Genomic DNA, 24,489 nt, shown 5'->3' on the forward strand with positions numbered 1-24,489 from the left:
TTCTTCCATATGACTACACAAAACCTATCTGATTATTAGACCCACACTTGTTACTTGTCCATGTGAATTAATTCTACACTTCCTCTCCAAGATGTTTAATGGAGATTTTAGGATTTATGCATTTAATTAATTGCATGCAGAATATTAAATGATATCCCTGTTCTACTCTGAAAATGCATTTATTATCTATCCAAGCCATGAATCTGGTGTTCAGTAGGGCACACAGAGTCGGTTTATGAAAAAGAAAACAATACAATCTTTTAAAGTCCTTGAATTATATTAACACATTTAAAACTGAGTTATCTCTAATAAAGAAAAAATGTGTATTTAATGATTAAATGTACAAAACATTTGCTAGCCCCTAAGCAAAGCACAAAAATGAGCAAAATGATACAAAATGATACATTCTACAGGAAGGGAGAAAGAAGACATGCATACCCATAATTAGAAGAATGAATAAAAAATGTCATCAGTGCTCCTAGAGCCTAATAGTAACAAGTAAAACTCTTTGTATGGACAGACATCTTCATGGAGATTGATTTGATAGTAACAGTTAAGGATAGCATTTCCAAGTCTGATTCATATACAATGTTCATGGCAACAGCTATACCATAATGTGTTTTTCTATAAAAGCTATTATGCCTTGTCCATGAGCACATTGAGTGCAACTGCATGTGCCAGTAACAGACTCTGTCCATGATCCTCTTGTGAAGAAATAGCTTTAAATCTTACTGAAAATTATTGCTAATAAATTATTCATTATAGATGATATGAGAACTACACACACCAGTTAATCATGGAAAATAAGGGAAACTTACATAATGTATGTTTCACTTGTTTCATAAATCAGAATAGTTGAAACAGACATTTAATAATTTAAATAAAAGTATACATACAATTGTATTTTCAAAGAAATCCCATATTATAATGATAATAGATGGTCTTGGCTTCATTATGCCTGAAGGTTTTTTTTAATATGAAAAGGTGATGCATTTATATAGGCTGATTTATATAACATATTCTCTAAAGTGCTCAAGATATGCTACATGTTTCTGAACCTCTTCTAGAACATCTTTGAAAGACAGTTTGAGATACTGCCTTTATTAATATACTGTAAAATTTTGAGAGTTTCTATAGACACGTAAAAATTGGAAGTGGTTACCCTCAGAAAGAACAGATGTTTTGACATATGTCCAGATGAGTACACTCTGAACTAGAAATTCAAATCTCCTTCTGGAAAACTTTTTGTGCTGACATATGGTAGACAATGAATCTTAAAAACCATTGGCTATGGACTTGACAGAAAAAATGGGATTAGTTAAAATTTATTTACAGAGATTAGCCAAATTGAGCATAGAAATGGGTGGAACTGGCTATATTCCTCTGATTTTCAAATGATTGGCAAAAATTCCTTTAATCTTTACAAAAATTCTTTAAATTCTCTGAAATTCACATGCAATATAATATTTCTAAATACATTTCCTATCTGTCTTTGTTAAATCACGTGGAACACTTTCCCTGCCTACAACACTTCTAAGAGGAATATACATTTGCAGACCCAAATTGTGGAAAGAAATGCTCAAATTTGAATAATTTTACTCTCTTTTCTGCATTATCATAAAAAATGATGGATTCAAAGCATAACAATATCCACATTTAAATGGCATCAAGCAAAATCATATCATTTCTCTATTGCTGATGATAATTACATATGAAAATACCTCTCCATTTTTGTAGATTTACATTTATATAATTCAAAATAAAAAATGCGTATTTGTCAGCTATTTTTTTTAAACAAGCCCAAACTTATATAGAACATTTATGCATTTAAACAAGATATAAGGCTTGGCTTTTATTTTCTCCTCTTGGAGAAATGTCATGTGAACATGGCAAAAATAGTGAACTCTAATCATTCTTCCTTTTGTTTGAAGGTCATTTCCCTCGCTTGCTCTTTTTTCATATGTTATATTGTCACTGGACATTAAACATGTTTTGAAAAGCATCAGAAACCCAGAATATATTTTCAACACTGTCTACAGAAATACTTCAAATTTAACTCATAACAGTTTCAACATGCATATGATATATAAAAGATTCCTCATATGCTTAGGAGTTGAAATTAGAGATAAACTGTGAATAATCAGCACTGTTTGGCTGAGAAAGAGTATCCTATAATAGCCACTAATTTGGCAAGAATAATATGTGCTTAAATTATCCTAATTTCCACGTAGCCCTAAAATTAATCTCTTGGGGTACAGGTAATTCTTTAATTCCATTCTTCTCTACAAATCATTCAAAAATGTCCATCCTGTTTAGAACAAAGTATTAGGGATAAGTGTATAAAACTATTTTAACTAGATCTGGGATCTCTGAATAGATTACTGCAATAATGAATAGTGTAGTCATTACTGTTCTGTATATTTTAGCCCAGATACTTTTCCTCACAGACATATTTTCTTTAGCCTGGGATTTTCAACTTTTAAAGAGTGTACATTCAGCGTGCCCTGCTGCAGAAAATAAGAATTACTTTGAAAGTTGCTTTTATCTAATTATAACCATTGTCTTGACAACAACTGCAAACAAAAGTGTGTTTCTTTTTTTTTAATGAACTCATTGATCACTGTGCCTAATCTCCATAGGATGGCAAGGCATGTTTATTTTGACTAAATATATTGAAATGATTTTAAAATCTCTGATGTCTCCTTGAGAATCACTTTTCTGGATACACTCCATCAATCCCTAATATTCTTCTCCTGCTTGTCAGCTGGTTAGTATCTATGAATTGATCTTTGGCCAAGCAGTAAACATAGAAATGTGTTTACATTAGTTCCCCTAATTATAAATTTGCTTTTCCAGGTATGATAGGACACTTTCAAGTTTCATAGAATTTAAATATGCTTGCTAAATATAATTTTCAAACTCTTTAAAATTTGTGCAGGAATAGTGAAAACACTATATTTAAGAACCACATCTAGACTGGAATGAAAAACCTGCCACTTAATATCTGTGTGATTTTAGGTGACTTAACCTCTCTGAGACTCAGTTTACTCATCCATAGAAAGGAAATAACAGCATCAACTCTTGTCATGGTATAGGTAAAATCTCTTAGCACTCAATATGGTTTAATTTCTGTTTCTGCTTCCAAGTCAATATCTCCTTACACACACACACACACACACACACACAAAAGAAGAAAAAGAAACATTAACCCTCTGACATCCCAGTCTGAAAAAAAGTCTCTGTGGCATGCTGAACTAAGAATCTAGACTCAGTGTCTTTTTTTTTTTTTTTTGCTGTACGCGGGCCTCTCACTGCTGTGGCCTCTCCCGTTGCGGAGCACAGGCTCCGGACACACAGGCTCCGCGGCCATGGCTCGCGGGCCCAGCCGCTCCGCGGCATGTGGGATCTTCCGGGATCGGGGCACGAACCCGTGTCCCCTGCATCGGCAGGCGGACTCTCAACCACTGCGCCACCATGAAAGCCCTAGACTCAGTGTCTTTTATTTCAACTATATATCCTGGGATTACACAGTTTGGGGATAACGTTAATGAGTTTTCACACACAATAAATGATGCACAAGACAAGCTATTTAGTATCCAAATCTGACAAGTTGATGTTCTGTAAAGCTATTTTAAGAATTTGAGTGAAAGATAATTGAAACATGACAAGGATGTAATGTTTCCATTACTTCAATACATATGTTAAAATACTAAATAAAAATTAACTGCAGTCTATAGAACCTGATTATATTACTGTTACTTCTATTATTTCTGGGCTAACAAAATTAAATTTCAGATTGGTTGAACTTTATGGAAAATGAAGAAGCTTGCTTTAGAGCTGTAAAGAAGAATCATATTTTCAGTCACACCACACAACCAAGATACAGCATATTCAAAGTGCTGAAAACCGATGATAAAAAAATAAATCTTGGAGGCAGCAAAATATTACATACAAAGAAAAAAGAAAACAACTTCATCAGACAAATATAAACTGAGAGAAATTGCTGCCAGTAGATCTGATTTAAGAAATATTAAAGAATACTTTTTATATCAAATCAATATGATACCAGACAGAAATCTAGATTTGTTTAATAAATAAAGATCTCTGGAAATTGTAAAAAATGATAATAACTATATTTTTCTTATTTTGATTTGCTTTAATAGAAATTTGACTCTCTGAAAGAAAAATAGTAAAAATAAAGTGGCTAATAACATAAATACAATTAAAATATATAATTAAAAGAGGACAGAGGAATGGAAGGATTAATTATATTTACCCTGTTGTAAGTTTACCACTGTTTTTCACAGTTGTAAATAATGGACCAACAGTGAAGCATGAATGGAATAAAAAAGAAACACTCAACCCAAAAGCTATCATGATAAAAAGAAAAAGGGAACAAAGAGCCAATAGAAGAAATAAGAGAAAAATAAGTTGATGTAATTAAATTCAAATATATCAATAATTGCATTACATATAAACAGTCTGTAGACCCAATTAGTGATAGAGATGGTCAAATTGGATTTAAAAAGATACAATCTATATATTGTCTATTGAAACCAAATTCAAACATAAAGATGTTGAAAGGTTAAATGTAATAATATGGAAAAATATAATATGTAAATATTAAGCAAAGAAATCTGGAGTGGCTATATTAATATCAAAAAATAGAATTCAGAACAAGGCATATTACCAGAACAAAAGCAGGAAATTGAGGGAAAAGACATAATAATCCCAATAAATCTTCAAAATGCATGAAGCAAAATCTGATAGAACTGAAAAGTAAAAAGAAAAATCCACAATTATAGTTGGATATATTAATACGTCTCTGTCTGAAATCCATAGAACAAGCAGATATACAGTAAACATATACAAAACCTGATAAACAGAAGTTGACCTAGTTGACATTTATAAATCCCTCCAACAAACAAAAGCCAAGATACAAATTTCAAAAAGCTTTTGGAATACGTAACCAAAATAGAACATTTTCTGAGCCATTAAACAAAAATCAATATATCTGAAAGAACTGATGATGGTCAAAATCTATTTTCTGAGCACAGTGCAATTATTATTGATAACAACAGGAAGATATCTGGAAAAAGCCAAATATTTGGAAGTAAACAAATGCTTCTAAATAACTCATAATACTTCTAAATAACTCATGAGATTCATAAGGGAAATTAGAAAATATTTTAATTGAATGAAAATGAAAACATTACATATTACAATTTGTGGGAAATAGATAAAGCAGTGCTTATGGGGATTTTACAGCATTTAACACTTGTCTTTAGAAGGAAGTAAGGTCTCAAATCAGCTACCTAATATTCCATGTTAAGCAACAATTAAAAAAGGGGGGTAAATAGACCCAAAGCAAACAGAAGAGAGGAAATAATAAAGATAAAAGCAGAAAAGATGAAATAGTAAAGAGAAATAATAGGAAAAATCAATTAAAAAGGAACTGTTTTTTTAAAAAGATCAATGAAACTGATAAATCTCTAGCCAGAATGATCAACTAGCTCAAATCCGCAAGAAGAAATGAAAAGCACTGGAATGGTACATCTGTCAGTAAATATAGACTATATATATAATGTTTCTCCTCAACTTTATTAAAAGACATAAGATTACATAAAGCAATAATTATAATATTCTGTTTTTAGGTTTGTAACATACACAGATGTCATTTTTAAATTCAATTTATTTAAAATAAAAAAAAAGTTCACCCATTTATTCCAACCCCTACCCACCACCTCTGGCAACCAGCTATATAAATATAAATATATTTCGATTCCATATATGACAAAGATCATACAGTATTTGTCTTTCTTTGTCAGACTCTTTTCACTTCATATAATAATTTGTAAATTATATGGCAAAATGGAACAAAAGAGGAAAATGGATATGGAGCAGTAATAGAGAAAAGTTGCAATATTTTATTGGAATTAACACAGTATTAATGTGAAGTAGATCATAATATATTGATTCATTTTATAAATCCTGGAGTAAATAGAAAATCAACAGAGGAATTAAAATGAATACTAAAAATTTGGTTTTACATGAAATGAGTTAAAGAAGAATAAAGGAGCAACAAAGGCAACGGACATAAAAAACAAATGGCAGTCGTAAAGCCAATCATATTAATGACTATATCAAGTATAAATGGACTCATCACTCCAATCAAAAGTCAGAGATTTATTTTATTTTATTTTATTTATTTTATCTCATCTCATCTCATCTCATCTTACTTTGGAAACTTTATTTTCTGTCACCCTATTTCCTTTAAAAGAGTCTGCAGAAGAACAGCTGAAGACCACTCAGCGGTTGCTCCTCCCATCCCGTGGACTGAGCAGTGGCAGCTGCAGCCCATTTTCAGCGGCATCTTCAGTGACCGCGGTGCACTGTGGTTCTCAGTGGGGAACTGCTGGGCAGGCACAGAGGGCACCTGCCGCCTTCAGACCAGGCTGCCACCTCGGATTGAGCAGCAGTAAATTCAGGAGCTGGAGCGGTCCGTTCACCCTGAATTCCTCCTTGGTTACAGCCTTCTCAGCTGAGGCCTGCCCTTCCTTTACCACCTGTTGAGGATCTTCCCACAAGCCGAGAGTAGGCGGGACTCCCGCAGGTGCTCACGGGAGAAAGAACCGCGCATGCGCAGAACTTCCCGGTCAGCGTCCGTCAATCCTGTCAGACCCGCCGAGCGAGCTCCCGGTTGTTTCCCAGATGGCGGTGTACACACAGCACAGAGACTGGTTTGTGTTACACGGAGCAGTGGTAGGCAGGTTCACAGAAGATGCCTCTCACGCCGGTGGTCAGGCCTGGTGTCGGGAACCACCACGAGTCGCGGCTCCCGGAAGCCTGCCGGGCTCCGGTGAGTGAGGCTCCAGGAGCGAGGTGACCAGCAGTAAGAGTGGCGCCCATGGCAGCAGCAAACTTCGGCACAGCTCTCTGGCTGGTCTTCCTGGAGGTTATGATGCTGACATCAGCCAGATTTTCAATGGCAGTGATGGCAGAAGCGGACAGCAGAAGCTTCTCCCGGGTTCTCTTCAGATTTAGAGGTAATGCCATCACTTTTCCTTCTTAGATAACTGTCCGATTTGGAAGTCAAGGTTGGTGCCACCTAAGTGGGTTCTTGCTGCAAGGTTTGAGGACATCCTCCTTCATTTGCAGGACATTTAAAGGCTCAGGGCATTGTGAAAGTTTCCCTGCAAGTTATGACGGGAACCCAGAAAAATGCCTTACAGACTGCTCTCTGGGTAGCACAGAAAGGGAAAAGGGAAAGATTTTAAATTTGTAAATTGGACTAAGGAGCAAGATTAAATTATATTGAGTAGAAAAGATATGTTGGATTCAAAGATGCAAACGAAGGCTTACCGATATATTACTATATTCTCTATCAATATGTTAAATTTATCCACCTTAGTTTTGAAAGTTTTTGTTTTTGTTTTTGTTTTTGTTTTTGCGGTACGCGGGCCTCTCACTGTTGTGGCCTCTCCCGTTGCGGAGCACAGGCTCCGGACGCGCAGGCTCAGCGGCCATGGCTCACGGGCCCACCCGCTCCACGGCATGTGGGATCTTCCCGGACCGGGGCATGAACCCGCGCCCCCTGCATCGGCAGGCGTACCCCCAACCACTGCGCCACCAGGGAAGCCCCCCTTGAAAGATATTTTTTAGGGGATTATACATTTCATGAGGCTTTGCCTATAAAATCTATGGTACTAAGAGATTATTAAAAATGAAAGCCAATCAAATAACAGTATACTAAAAAGTTCATAGATATAGGAAAATAAATAATTTTTAAGAAGTACATGAAATTTTAAAGTTCAGACATTTCACATTGTAATGAAATGTTCTGTGATGGAAATACTCTGTAGCCAGTAAGTTTGGAAATGCTATATAGACTATATCCTCTGTAAGAGATTCATCATTCACATTAGCATAATGGAGTAGTCCTGCAAGAAAAGAACTATGACTGAGTTTAATGTACCATTCCTGTCGTATTTGTCCATGAAATGTATGTATTTATAGTCTATATAACAATTGTATTTATATATAACAGTTATTAATACCCACATAAACAGATTTCCTTGCAGGATTCTCACACATTGATGTAAAGAAGAGCATACAGATCCTTCTAACTTAGTCTTCACTGAAATATAAGCTCTAAGAGGGCCTTTTTACCACAAAACTTAGTACGGTGCCTGGTATAGATTATATGTTTGCTTTTATTTTTGTTATATCTGTATCTATATCTATCTAACTACTCATCTGTAGAGAGTGAGATAAATGGTTTAATGAATAAGTTACTTCATTCCAATTATGAAACAGATACAACATATTAGTTTAATATATACCTGAAGGAAAAATCAATACTAATCTATATAAGAAAACCAAAACAATTGTTCACCACAAACAGGCAGCTTATTTTGTTTCTCCTATTTGTGGATCATTAATTTTAAGTGAGTGATCTAAAATGAATACACTTCAAACAACAATATAGAAAGGAATAGTAAAGTATCTTTTGCCATAACTATAGATGCTGGCATTAATAACATTTCCTAGAGAGAATCAGCATTCTACAGGATAATACAGTTGCTTCCTTGGTTGTAGAACACTAAATTGAATAGCAGTGGTGGTACAATTTATTGAAATATGAGCCAATTGATTATTAATTTTTTAAATAGTTTGTCTCCCTTCTGTTTTAAATGGATAGCCAGACTTTGTTCTGTCTTGTATCAGGAAAGCTGTGGCACAATAAAGATTACATAAAGTCCAAGGATGTTTCTCAAGAACAGATTGTATTGGGTGTCTAGGAAGAAAAGGAAAAGGCAGATGGGAACATTCCTTTGAGGACAGCAGAGAGGAATGGATAAGACCTCTGATGTGACTCCTGGGTGTATGGGGAAGGATCAATTCTAGGCACAGGGCTTTCATGTTTTATAAAACTTCTCACACACTACATATGACAAAGAATTGAGTGACCCAGATAATTGAGGAATTGTGTAGTCTTCAACAATGACATTATTAAAAACGACTATGATAGAAAGATAATTGAAATTCTCTTACATTTTCAGGAACTCAGAGTGCTCCTAGATTCTTAAGAAACCTTACAGAAGCTGAAGAAAAACAAATGATGCTGACACTAATTATCCTGACAAACTAGTAGTTTAGGCTCATAGATGAATTAGAAGTTAATTAATGGAAACCCAGTAATGTGATATTCTATGATTTTAAAAGTTGACTTTAAACAAAGTGTTTTGTTAAGAATATAAAACATGGGGCTTTCCTGGTGGCTCAGTGGTTAAGAATACACCTGCCAAATACCCTGAGAAAACCATAATTCAAAAAGAGTCACGTACCACCATGTTCATTGCAGCTCTATTTACAATAGCCAGGACATGTAAGCAACCTAAGTGTCCATCAGCAGATGAATGGATAAAGAAGATGTGGCACATATATACAATGGAATATTACTCAGCCATAAAAAGAAATGAAATTGAGTTATTTGTAGTGAGGTGGATGGACCTAGAGTCTGTCATACAGAGTGAAGTAAATCAGAAAGAGAAAAACAAATACCATATGCTAACACATATATATGGAATCTAAAAAAAAAAAAAAAGCTTCTGAAGAACCTAGGGGCAGGACAGGAATAAAGACACAGATGTAGAGAATGGACTTGAGGACACAGGGAGGGGATAGGGTAAGCTGGGACGAAGTGAGAGAGTGGCATGGACATATATACACTAGCAAATGTAAAATCGATAGCTAGTGGGAAGCAGCCACATAGCACGGGGAGATCAGCTCGGTGCTTTGTGACCACCTAGAGGGGTGGGATAGGGAGGGTGGGAAGGAGACGCAAGTGGGAGGAGATGTGGGGATATATGTATATGTATGGCTGATTCACTTTGTTATAAAGCAGAAACTAACACACCATTGTAGAGCAATTATACTCCAAAAAGATGTTAAAATAAAAAAATGAATATGACTGCCAATGCAGGGGACACAGGTTCGAGCCCTGGTCTGCGAAGATCCCACATGCCATGGAGCAACCAAGCCCATGTGCCACAACTACTGAGCCTGCGAGCCACAACTCCTGAAGCCTGCATGCCTAGAGCCTGTGCTCTGCAACAAGAGAAACCACCACAATGAGAAGCCCGCGCACCACAATGAAGGGTAGCCCCTGCTCGTATCAAGGAGAGAAAGCCCACACACAGCAATGAAGACCCAACGCAGCCAAAAATAAAAAAAATTTAAAAAATATATAAAACATTTTAGATAAGTGGACAATTTACAAAATATATTAAGGCAGAGAAAATATTTCCTATGATACTGTAATGATGGATACATGTCATTGTACACTTGTTCAAAACCATAGAACGTACAGCACCAAGAGTGAACCCTAATGTAAACCAAGGATTTTGAGTGATTATGATGTGTACGTAGGTTCGTCAACTGTAACAAATCTATCACTCTGGTGGGGGATATTGATAATGAGGGAGGCTCTACATGTGTGGGGAAGGAGGGGGTATATGGGAAATACCAGTATCTTCCCCTCAATTTTTCTGTGAACCTAAAACTACTCTGAAAAATAATATATATATGCAAAATAAATGTATATTTTTATGAATATATATATATATATATAGACAAAAAGTGTAGTGGGTGGGTAAATTTTACTAGGTACAAATAAATTTGGACATCAGCAGCAACCGTAAGTTAAGGAAAATGTTGCTTTCAGATGTCTGTTGTTTTTGTAGACATCCAAATCCTAGAGGCTTCAAAGAGAGCCAAGCACTGACAGTATCGATGAAGTATAAGAGTAAAAATGTCTGATGATGCAAGCAAAGCCAGACAGAGTCATCTTAACACAAATTTTGCACTGGTAAGACTAAGACTGGAGGCAATATTCATTGCAATTGTTTATGTAAAATGGCAGCCGAGTGAACTGAAGTGGTTTGGAAAAAAAATACATAATTAACACAATTGTGTGCCATAAAAGTTTACATATGGATGAAACCAGATTGCTTGAGAAAAGTGCCTGTTAGGACCTCATTTTTAAAAAGAAAACAGCTTAACTAGGATTGAAGTCTATGGAAATAAGGCTTATGTCTTTGACTTGGGTAAGTAGGAGATTGCAAGTCGGAAGCACAGCTTGTTTATTATACACACACAAAAAGGACACGTTTAGAGGTCTTTTTATTTGTTTTTGCTTCACATAAAATTCAAATTGTGCAAAATTATCTTAAATGGAATAATTGTGAAAGAAAGGATTTATCTCTAATTAGTTACTTCCTAAGAGAGGATTATTAAACCATTCCTGGAATTATTTCAATTTGTCACTGTTGATTTAATTTTGAATATTTTTCCCTTTCCTGTTTTCTTTCAATGACGTTTTATGGCAAAAACATTTAGAATTAAAATAGATTTAATTAATAAACTTTATTTGACATGGTACAATCTTTAAAATTTCTTTTTTTTTTAAATGACACATTACTTTTGGGCCTCCCTGGTGGCGCAAGTGGTTGAGAGTCCGCCTGCCGATGCAGGGGATACGGGTTCGTGCCCCGGTCTGGGAGGATCCCATATGCCGCGGAGCGGCTGGGCCCGTGAGCCATGGCCGCTGAGCCTGCGCATCCGGAGCCTGCGCGTCCGGAGCCTGTGCTCCGCGACGGGGGAGGCCACAACAGTGAGAGGCCCGCATACCGGAAAAAAAAAAATAATAAAATAAAATAAAATAAAATAAATGACACATTACTTTTATTTTATTTATTTATTTATTTATTTTAATTTATTTATTTTTGCTGTGTTGGGCCTTAGTTTCTGTGCAAGGGCTTTCTCTAGTTGTGGCAAGCGGGGGCCACTCTTCATCGCGGTGCGCGGGCCTCTCACTATCGCGGCCTCTCTTGTTGCGGAGCACAGGCTCCAGATGCACAGGCTCAGTAGTTGTGGCTCACGGGCCTAGTTGCTCCGTGGCATGTGGGATCCTCCCAGACCAGGGCTCGAACCTGTGTCCCCTGCATTAGCAGGCAGATTCTCAACCGCTGCGCCACCAGGGAAGCCCTATAATTTCTAATAGGAGAAATAACAACCTGAAATAAGAGAGATCTAGTGAGGGCATGAATAATGAAACACATTCACATGAGAGGCCCTACTTATACTGCAGTGCTGTGTACACAAGATTTTTTTTTTAACATCTTTATTGGAGTATAATTGCTTTACAATGGTGTGTTAGTTTCTGCTCTATAACAAAGTGAATCAGCTATATACATACATATATCACCATATCTCCTCCCTCTTTTGTCTCCCTCCCACCCTCCCTATCCCGCCCCTCTAGGTGGTCAAAAAGCACCCAGCTGATCTCCCTGTGCTATGCGGCTCCTTCCCACTATCTATCTATTTTACATTTGGTAGTATATATAAGTCCATGCCACTCTCTCACTTTGTCCCAGCTACCCCATCCCCCCCGACGTCCTCAAGTCCATTCTCTACATCTGCATCTTTATTCCTGTCCTGTTCCTAGGTTCTTCAGAACCATTATTTATTTATTTATTTTAGATTCCATATATATGTGTTAGCATATGGTATTTGTTTTCATTTTCTGATTTACTTCACTCTGTATGACAGACTCTAGGTCCATCCACCTCATTACAAATAACACAATTTCGGGCTTCCCTGGTGGCGCAGTGGTTAAGAGTCTGCCTGCCGATGCCGGGGTCACGGGTTCGTGCCCCGGTCCGGGAGGATCCCACATGCCGCGGAGTGGCTGGGCCTGTGAGCCATGGCTGCTGAGCCTGCACGTCTGGAGCCTGTGCTCCGCAACGGCAGAAGCCACAACAGTGGGAGGCCGGCATACCGCAAAAAAAAAAAAAAGAAAAAAGAAAACAAAAAAACAACAGCTCAATTTCGTTTCTTTTTATGGCTGATTAATATTACTTTTGTGTATATGTACCACATCTTCTTTATCCATTAATCTGTTGATGGACACTTAGGTTGCTTCCATGTCCTGGCTATTGTAAATAGTGCTGCAATGAACATTGTGGTACATGATACTTTTTGAATTATGGTTTTCTCAGGTATATGCCCAGTAGTGGGATGCTGGGTCATATGGTAGTTCTATTTTTAATCTTTTAAGAAACCTCCAAACTGTTCTCGATAGTGGTTGTATCAATTTACATTCCCACCAACAGTGCAAGAGGGTTCCCCATTCTCCACACCCTCTCCAGCATCATTGTAGATTTTTTGATTATGGCCATTCTGACCGGGGTGAGGTGATATCTCATTGTAGTTTTGATTTGCATTTCTCTAATGATTAGTGATGTTGAGCATCCTTTCATGTGTTTGCTGGCAATCTGGATATCTTTTTTGGAGAAATGTCTTTTTAGGTCTTCTGCCCATTTTTGGATTGGGTTGGTTTTTTTTTTTTTGATATTGAGCTGCATGAGCAGCTTGTATATTGTGGAGATTAATCAGTTGCTTCTTTATAGTATTTGATTATGCAAATATTTCACAATTTACTTGTCTTTCTACTGATGATGGACATTATTACTTTAGAGTTTTGCTGTATTAGGAACAGCACTCTTTATATAAGATTAGCTAGTTCAGACAAAAGATAAACCTAATTCTAGCACAATGTAACTTGGAGAATAGATACTTGTATTTCTATTGAATAAATGCCAAGCATGGAATTGCAGGGTTATAGGGTATGTGCTCATTTATAACCTTAGGAGATAGGATAGTATAAAAGAGTTCCAGAGCAGACATAGATATTCTCACCCAACAGCAGTGTATGATATTTACTCTCCATTTTGGTTACTTCTTCTTTTCTTTCTTTCTTTCTCTCTTTCTCCTTTTCTTCCTTCTTTTTTTTTTTTAACAGATGTATTCAGGTACAATTGATGACAATAAACTCGTGTGCGGGAGGGGGCGGATGTACAATTTGATGAGTTTTGACACACACATATGCTCATGAAACCATTTCAAAATCAAAATTAGCAAACATTTTCATTAACCTCAAATGCTTCCTTTTGTTCCTTTTAAATTTTTCCCTCCTTCCACCCCCATCCTTGGATAACTTCTGATCTGCTTTTTGTCACTACAGATTTTATTTTTGTATTTTGTATATTTGGTTATTTCTTCTGTGAGCTATCATTTGCTCATTTTTCTATCATTATCTGTCTTTTCTCTCATTGCTTTGTAAAGATTCTGTATGTTTTTAATATTTGCCTTTTGTCAAATGCATGTGTTACAATAGTTCCCCACCAAGGTAATATCTGCTTTTATATTTGTTATGGGTATTCTCTTTCTTCCAGGGTATATATTGATATGACATTGGGTTGATTATTAGCTACAACATTATATTCCAGGTATTAAGGCTGAAACATTTTAATTTTTGGTAAATATTCTGTAAACTAACTTGATAATATGAAATCAAAGGATACACCACTTTTGAGCCACAAGCTTTATTAAGATCTAATAAAAAAAAAAGAAAGCATTAGTTCATCTACTTTTTCTAGTATGCCACATTATAAAGCCTTTTCCTTCACTGGAATTGAATTCACCCTTTAAATATCATACTGACAATTATTGTTTTTAGAGACATATTTATCATGATGCATACATTTTAGGACCTCACACTTATATGGGCCCTTTCCAAGGTCCAAATTTTTATTTATATCTTTATAAATACATTTAAAATTTTATTTCTCTTAAAATGTGCCTCCATATATGTAAGCTTCAGGCGTGAGAAAACCTGGGTGTGATGCAGATCATCTTATGACATCTCTAGTTGCTTTTCCCCCACAAATAGTAGTAAAAACCAAAACTATACATGCTTAAACCCTTCACTTCTCACGAAGTTACTATAACACAGGAGGTAAGGTAGTGAGAGCCGAGTCATTAATTAACTGATGGCATACATTGGAGCTTTCTAATGAGGGAAATAGTAAGTAGAAATGGCCATAATTCATTCTAGTAATGAAAATTAATAAAGTTCAAGTCAGCTAAATCACAAGCACTATTACATTTCACCAAATGTATAAACTTCCAAAATATGGAGAGTTTTAATATTTTTCCCCACTGAGCAGTTTTGATAAATCATATGTCTTGAATGGGAAAGTGTATCTTTCTGACTTCTGCAACATTTCAGACTATAGGTATTTAGATAAATTTAATGAATTAAGCTGTTCATAATTAAATATTCAACCTACAGGGATTTTCTCATCGGTTCCATATATCTTAAGAACAGATCGCCATTGGAAATATTTGTAACCTGAATTAATAGCCAATATTACATAAACCCTTACACATGAAAGTAAAATCCTTGAGAAGCAATATTATAACTAAATTTGCACTGTTCAAGAGCAGCAAAAAAATCAATTCACCTTTCTGAGTGGAACACAAGAATTCTTTCCAAGAACTGCTTAATGTGACACATTCATATAATTAATGTTTTATAAAAGAAATTTCACAGCAGACACTTGAGGCTATGCAGTTTTATTATCTCTGGATACAATATACTGCATCCTCTGCTTATTACTTTAAATTTTAGGTCTTGTAGTACAGAATATTACCTTGAAGCAATAAACAGTTGTATACCAATTACATAAATCTTAAATCCCCATGATCAACCACTTTCTGGTTTTGGTTTTGTTTTCTTATCTTATTTTCTAAAGCTTTGGTCACACTTGGCATTTGTCTCTCCCTTCTGAAGGTCTGTTGGTCTCACTGTCATGACTTTTCTCACTTCTGGCTCCTTTCTTTCCATTCCCCTTGTTTATCTCCTTATCAACTAATACCCCTAACTTGTGGCTCTGTCCACGTCTCTTTTATTTGTTTTTCACAATATCCACTGATATTTCCCTGATGTATCAACTTCCTCTATTCTTGAGAACAAAGCAACAGCAGTGGCATCGTGTGTTGTATTCTTACATTTTTCAAACCTAAACCGTCCACAATCTGAATTCATCTTGCCTTTCAAAAACTATCTTCCATTGCTGCTACCCGTAATCCTGTAGTTACTAAGTATCTCTGGCATGTTTTATGAATTCTAAGATTTTCACTTATACAAATGTTAATTCACTCTTAGGATTCTGTTCTTTTACTGGAATCCTTTAAGGTCTGGCTTATCCCCCACCTCCTTCTTGATCTCTACCCCAGTTACCCTAGCTCTGAGTGAGGGCTTCCCTATAACTACTATAGCACTTTTAAAGATAAAAATAATAGTCCAGTTTGTGTCTTAAAGTCTGTGTCTAATTCTAGCAATTAAAAATAATCCACTCAAACAATAAAATAAATATTGTTTAAAAAATTGTTCTGTGTATAACAATCGGCAATGTATGGAAAGTGGTATTTGGCTCAGGGTGTTGGTAAAGGGATGAGTTTAATTTTTTAACTTCTTCTCATTGTAGGTTAGGAGATGCTGGGGTTAATATCAAACCTCATAAATAGATAACAGTGAGAAAAGCCAAAAAGATAAATCTTGGTTACATACTAAATAAGTTCCAAGGGCAAAGCAGAAAAACCTAGATCAGTGCACAAATCTAAAAAGCAGAGTAAAACTGCAGGCAATACTCGGGGTCAGGAAAAGATAGGATTGGTTAAGCTTGATGAAGTGTAGGGATGAACCTAGGAGGAGACTGGCACTCTTGTGATATAGAAGGGTTTATCGCATTTGCTACATAGTTCTTTGAGGTATTAGAAGTACATAACATTAGAAGTACTAGTTGGATGCATTTCTTCAGGCATAAAGAACAGATGCTAGCAGAACATACATATGTGAACATTAGCATAAAATAATTATTGATATAAAAACATATGCAACTAAACATAGTTCACACTTTTGCAAATTAAATGTGAGACATCATAATTTCCAGAAAATCTCCCTAGCAACTTCTGTTTGCTTTTGACAAGATAGAAAACTTAAGAAGCCCTCTCAAGTCTCTGTTGAAGGCAAGATGAATTACAGACCAACTATAATCATAAAATGTACCCCCAACATATGCAGAAAGAAGAGTAACTTATCAAGAATCACATGCCAACTTCTATGCTAAATAACTGCACATGTATTTCATTATTTAATACACAGAAAACATCATGATATATTGTAGAGAACAGTCACTCATTCCACAAAATGTTTTTCATATATAATTATTCAAATACAATAATGGTAATTATATTCCTTGTGGTAGTATATTTTTTTTTTGGGGGGGGGAACTGCCTTTAATGACATCTGGAATGGCAGAAGACCCTTTCCCAAGAGAAACAACCATAATCAGTGGAAATTATTTTTAAAAAACAAAACACTTAAAGCCTCTGAATATTGCCCTAAAGACATACAACAAGTGAAGAAGAATGTTTTACAGAAAAAAATAAATTCGCTAAATACTGGTAAGAATATCCAGAGACTCTGGCACTTGAGCCACAAAGCTCTCCCAACCTGACCAGCTCAATATGACAGCATCACTACAGGTGGGTGTGGCCAAGATCACAGGGCTCTCCCTCCCTCCAGATCCCAGCCTCGGGCTACAGTATCTCTCCAGGAGATGGAGGACATCAGCCTTTCCTGTCCCCCTCAGCTCTGTGCTGCAGGAGCTCTCTTACCGGCAGTAGACAGGGAGCGATCTGGGGCTCCCTTTCCCCATCTATCCCCAATTCCTATGGTGGAGTTTCTATTCCAGGGACTGCAGCCTCAGAATAGAGTCCTGACATCCCTGCTTAACATCATTCACAGGGTAAAGGTTTTATGCCCTAGAGGCAAGCTCAGAGGATCATGAGCTACTGCCCTTGCCCAGAGCCCTGCTTGTACAGGAGAGGTTTCCTTCTGAGGTCAGGCCACTGTCTCTGCCCTTATCTCAGCTGCACAGCAGTGGTGCAGGAGATTGACCTAAGGGGAGAGGAAGGCAGTAAAAACTAAGAGCTGTGAGACTCTCCCCAAGGGGACAGGCTGAATTTGGAACAGAGCGTGGGGAATTTTAAGCATAAGGGCGCTTGAAAACAGTGGAAATTTGGGTAGGAAACATTAAGAAGAGTCTGGTAACAACAGACTAGAGCAACAATCTAAACTTCGACCAACTAATATTTTAACAGAGAATCAGGCAGAAAGGCAGCTGAGGGGAGCCTCCTTGGGGCCAGATTAAACCTCAGAAAAAATGGCCTTAAAGACGATTCCATTTTTTAAAAGTAAACTTTTTGCCTCTTCCTTCCTTTCTAACTTTTTTTCTTCTTTAAATGTAAAAAACACCTTGGTACAGCAGAGACACACGCAGGGCAGGTGGAAGGGCTGCATGTAAGGACTTGCCTTGGCTGCTGCCACTCTGTAACTTAATAGTTATAAACCTCAACTGAAGAGGTTTGACTGAGGCAGTAAATCAGGCCCTCCAGAGTCACTGGCTGGGAAGGTTCCAGAACCTCTGGCTGGTTCAGATCTCGTAATGCCCCAGGGACTGAGCTCACAGCAGTGGTGCAGTAGGGGCCCCTGAGCAGTGATAGTGAACACTGAGCCACGTGCTGCCAACCTGGGCACTGATTGGCTCACCCTGCCCATCAGTGTACTGGGTGGGGCGGATGCAACTGATGTAAGCTGTGTTCACAGCAAAATACTAGAATAGTCAACTCATCAGCATATAAAAAGTATTATACACCATAACAAAATCAGGGTTATCCCAGGAATGCAATGAAATAAATGTGATACGTCATATTAATTGAATAAATAAAAACAACTACATGATAATCTCAATAGATGAAGAAAAAATTTTGACAAATTTAAACACCCTTTCATGACAAAAATACTCAGTAAGTTAGGAGTAAATGGAAACTTTCTCAACATGATTAAAAGCTATCTATGAAAATACCACAGCTAACATTATAGTTAAAGGTGAGAGAAGAAGACTAAACACTTTGAAAACAAGAAACAGACAGATAAAGGCAAGACATTTGACCCTTACAAGGTGCTCTTACATTGAAATTAAAGCACTAAGAGTAGCTGATACAAAAAATGCATAATTGGCATCTATATGCTCACATAGTTTCTTTTATCAGCTGTACAAACTTTTTTAAATGCCTTGGCCAAATAAGTTATGCATATTAATCCACATTAAATAAAATGTGTATGTATATGTTTTCTGAGAAAAGTAAAATTGAGTAAAATATAAATATTATAATTATTTTAATATTCATATAGGCTGTATGCATATGCATTTATGGTTATTTTTAATTTCAGAGTAAAATGTTTTCCATACCTAACCAGTTCTTGCTATAAGAACTAGTTACTTGACATATTATAGGCAGTAATGACTAGTAGTAATGGTATAGCTTTGAAGATGATATGAGATTCTCTTAAGAAAATTTGCAAACATCAAAGTGTGACAGAAATATTACTATGTATTTTTAAAATAAAAAAACTTACACATAGATCATGTGAGTATAAATATCCATGTTGATTCCATGTTGATTCTGTTGTTGGAGAAATCATCACTGTTCTACTTACGAAATATAAATATATGGCTAGAACCATGTTCTTCTCTAGGAAGAAAAGGAGAATGATTTGTTAATAGGTGGGGAGTAATTTTCCCTGATATTTATTAATAAAGTTTTTCTCTAAAGTAATGAATTAAGAATCTGAGACTATTTCATAGTAAACATCTCTGTTATCAGCTCCAAAGCAAACTGTATATGGTAGCCCAGTTGAAAGATTTCTCTAATTCTATATATGTGGCTTTTACACCCCTAATTTTCCCCTGAATTTGTTTTTCCTTGAGTATCAAGCTTCTTGAATCTTCTACTATTGAGAATATTTCTAAATATTTCTAATATTACTAAAGTAATTATAATTACTAATTTGATAAAAAACATACATGTTTTAGGATGCTAAGTTAAGAATTATTGTATATCATTAGTTTATTCAATATAATTAATTGTATTTGCATAAATACAAAAAAGTTAAAATGAGAAAAACATAATTGGAAAGCATTAAGCGCAGCTGTGTATTTAATGCAAGGTTTTTTTATGGCTATTTCTAGTCTAAGTGGGAAATAGTATATAAAAAATACCACCTGTGCATACAAAAGAATTTTAATAATTAAAATAAATGACATTTTCCATATATTTGCAAGTGATTTTTTCTGGTCTTCTAAAATATATTAAGATAACCCAAAATTATGAAATTATAATCCAAGCTCCATAGCCCAAGATATGAGCATGTTATGTTTTTAAGCAGAACAAGAATACCTATTTGTTTTAGTTTACACTCAAAGTATTATTTTTTGCTCTGGTTTCTGCTCTAATTCTAACACTTGAATCATATTAATTATAGGTTTGCTAGATCTAATTTTACAAGAAAAAGTATAATTAAAATCAGTATTTTCCTCCAATTTTCTTTTCTTTTTTTTTTTTTTTTTTTGCACATATATGAAGCTATTAGACAGTTACAATCTGAGTGTGGGCTGGGCATCAGTAATATCATTGCATCAATGCTGAACGTCCAGAGGAATTCTCTGGTGGTCCAGTGGTTAGGAGTCTGTGCTTTCACTGCTATGGGCCTGGGTTCAATCCTTGGTGGGCAACTAAGATCCTGTGACAGTGGGGGGCAGGGTCTGGTCCTCAGCTGGTCCCAGCAGCATCTGGTTATATGGGCTCCAGCAGAAATTGAAGGGCCATCAAGGACCCTCCCAAGACAACACCCGGGGACCCTTCCCAGCCAGCAGGAAGGTCACACCTAGTCCTGGAGCAAGCAGGTTGTTGAGTCAGTGTGTGGGAGGGTCCCAGATCTTATCAGCAGCCCAGGAGGGTACCAGCTTAGCCCGTGGGGAGAGGCACAGCCATGAGGACCTCTTAGAATCATCCTTCCCTGGTTTCAGGACTTAACGAAGCTCAGGTTCTTCATGTCTCATCACAGAAAGAGTTCAGTGTGAGACAAAGTAATGGATAAGAAGTGGATTTATTTAGAGAGAAACACACTCCACAGAGTGTGGGCCATCTCAGAAGGTGAGAAAGGCCTCTTATGTTGTTTTTAATGTATAGAATATGGATTGTTATAGACTGAATGTGTATGTTCCCCTGAAAATTCATATGTTGAAATTCTACCCGCCATGTAATGGAATGAGGAGGTGGGAGTTGTGGGAGGTAACTAGGATTAGATGAGGTAGTGAGGGTGGAGCCCTCGTGAATGTGATTAGTGCCCTTATAAGAGTCAGGAGAGAGCCTGATTCTTCTCTCTGCTCTCTACCATGTGAAGGTACAAGAAGTCATCAATTTGCATTCTGGAAGAGGGTCCTCACCAGAATCTGACCATGCTGGCAGCTCGATATCCAATTTCCAGCTCCCAAAAATGTGAGATATAAATTTCCGTTGTTTATAAACCACTCAGTCTTCATATATTTTATAGTAGTGTGAACTAACTGAAATAGTGCCTTTCAAAAATAATACTCTTGTAAAGTCCTCAAGTAGATAGTTAACAATTCAGTTCTAAGAATTTAAATTTCTCTTTAAATTATATTTTTTATGGCTTCACCACTTAGTTATCATGTGACCTTGGTCAAATTATGTTTCCTGTTCTGCAGTCACCTCATTTAGACACTATTTTAGACCAATGACAGTTTCAGAGCTTGGGTTATGGAGCCTGACTGCTGCACAAGTACCTAAGAACTCACAGGTAACTTGACTAATTTGAGTGTGTGCATGTGTGTGTGAGTGTGTGGGTTACTCATCAGCTTGGGCAGTTTGTGGGGATTTGTGAGACACACACTTAGAAGTTTGTCTTCTATACAAAAGATTGCATTAATAACCATATTTTTGGTATGTTTAAGTTCCTTGAAATGCTCTTGTGATCTCAGCTGACATTTTTGCTAGAGTTAAATTGTAGAACAATTATGTGACAGAATAAACTCATGCTTCAATAACTAAAACTTACAGGTTTGCTTAAATGGAAATTTAAAAATCTATAGGAATTTAAATACTAATTTTATGAAAAGACAGCTTTTATTGGAGCACATTCATCTACTTGCATTTTTTTTTTTTAGCAGACTTTTCAGTTCTGGGGGACTTTTATTTATCTATGTGCATTCAATATATTGTGTGTTTAGTATCAGTAAAGTTTTCTCCAAACCGACTGTCAGGTGATACGAATTTCAAATGAACTCAGCTTTCAATATGTCAGTCACAGTAATAAAGAAAAGCAAAATTCTTCAAAACTGGGAAGCATCACAGTGGTATGTTCAAGGTATTAACACTGAGACTAGGTTTATTTGTTAATTTTATTCTGTCTATTACCTTTGTCATTGCTTACCTAACCATTGGGACCCAATATAAAAGACATTTTTCAAATATATGGTTAATGGATAGTTAGATCATTTATGACAGTAGCTGATAGGCCAAGAAGTAATGTGGTAAAAGAACACTCATTTTCAGAAATTGCTGTAGCATAATGATGTTGCTGTAGTATCCCAAAGTGTAAGAAAACTATTGCTATGATTAGCATTCCATATCATTTTAAATGCATGATGACACAAGTTTTTCGGAATATGCTTGGTAAGGAGAATTTCAGAGCACTTCCTGATTTTTAACTCAACTTTAAAATTTTTAAAAGTTGAATAAACATTTAAAAAATGATCCTAAATAATTTTGTCTGATAATAGAGTATTGTCTGATGTCTTCAGGCAAATTTGATTAGCAGTTGCTTCATGCTGATCTTGATAAATCATCACATTCAAAGCAGATGTGCTTTTCAATAATCCTAAATTTAAATTCTTTCAGTTCTTTTTTTCCTCCTAAAGTGTGTATGCTCTTCAGAAGCATTCAATTTCATATCAACAAAAATATTTAAATGCATAAGTTAAAGTGTTCCTTTTAAATAAGCATTCTAAACTACTATGAGGCTAATTTTGAATGAGAAATGCTGCACTTTTGAAGAATAGCTATATCATTAATCTGTAATCAGCCATTGACATATATTCATTTGTTCAAGAGACCAGCTGTTGGTAGGACAATTTTCATAAAATTAAGAAATCAATGTTATAACCATATGCAGTGTTTGATTTGATGAAGAGTAGAATTAGTAATAAAACTAGAGTGTAGTACTTCATAAAGAGATGACATTCATATAACCTTAACCCTTTATATAAATAAATCTGAAATTTAAAATGTTTTATACTTAGAAATAATTTTTTTCACCTTCCAACATATGTTCTGAAAGTTTTTTATTTTTTGTTTTGTAGAGAAGTGATATCAGAAAAATGTAACTCCAAAGACAAAAAGTGAGCTAATAAATATGTCCTTAGTATGAATATCTGTGACTAGGTTAAAATAAATCCAGCAATAATTTATACATAAAATTCCATATATAGGTCATTTTGAGATAAGAAGATAATTACCATAATAAAAAATGTTTTGATACAAAATACTTAATCTAATGATTTGAGTAAGTATTCTGAATTCTATGCATACAATTTAATTCATGCAAACTAAAGGTAAATTGTTTAAATCAAAAGAAAAATAATTTAGAAATAGAGATTATTTTGAAAATCAAATGAGTCAACACAGGGTGATAAATTATGTGTGATCTATTGTTATAGAAAGTAAACACAAATAATACACAAAATGACCTTTATTGTCTAGTTTTAATAACTTCTTTGAAGAAATCATAATCAGAGGACTTCTAAAAGTATCAATCAATTGTATACATATAATTTAATAAGAAATATGAATACATGTGCACTCATATATCAAAAGGTTTGAAATTTGGTTCTTTAATTCAAGCAGATAGGAAAAATGTGATCACAGAATTATGATATAATTAGAATAATTGAATTACTTTGCTAGCTTAAAAAAAAACTCTTCAAGTGTTGAGTATTTGATTTAAAATCAATTCTTTATGGAAAGAAAACCCTGTTCTAACAGGTTATATGTTGAATAACAAAGGAAACATCTTCAATTTAGGTTTCTAAATTGGTTTTTACCGTTCTTCACTAAAATATTTAATTGAAACACTTTAACACTTTCCATGTATAAAGTTGCACAAAACGTCAAATAAAATGACCATAAGCCTGCCTTGTTGTGCCTGTCCACAGCTTCTATCTCCACCAAATACAGCTTTATTAATGAGACCACTAGCTGAGGCAGGAAAATATCAAGCCTCACATACTGTATCTTCCTGTTCACAGGGTTTTTTTCCAGTTTCTTCAGCAGTGAGAAATTAAGGAAAATAATCACAGAGGAAACAAATCTCATCTCAAATATACTTTTCTAAATGCCCTAAAACCTTAGCTTCAACCCTGTAATTTTGCAACTTCAATTTCCTTAATAATATAAGGATAAAGTAAAACAAGCAAGCAAACGAAAACATAGCAGCAAACTATTTTACATTCTTTTAATGGAGATAAGGGGTCTCTTTCCTGCTCTTGAATCTGAGCAGGATTGCTACTGCTTTGATCAAAAAAAGATGGTGTTTTAAGTTCCAACTGTTCTCAGCACTCCAGTTATTCTTCTGATTAAGTGGAGCGGGTCCCTCGG

General features: G+C 35.6%; 1 pseudogene; it reads right to left on the reverse strand.

Moving 5' to 3' along the window:
• Positions 1-6,259: 6,259 nt before the first annotated feature.
• LOC132476748 (small ribosomal subunit protein uS2-like) lies at positions 6,260-15,952 on the reverse strand (annotated as a pseudogene).
• Between the last annotated feature and the right edge of the window lie 8,537 nt (positions 15,953-24,489).

Source organism: Mesoplodon densirostris, chromosome 2, assembly GCF_025265405.1.
Source record: "Mesoplodon densirostris isolate mMesDen1 chromosome 2, mMesDen1 primary haplotype, whole genome shotgun sequence".
Classification (NCBI taxonomy): domain Eukaryota; kingdom Metazoa; phylum Chordata; class Mammalia; order Artiodactyla; family Ziphiidae; genus Mesoplodon; species Mesoplodon densirostris.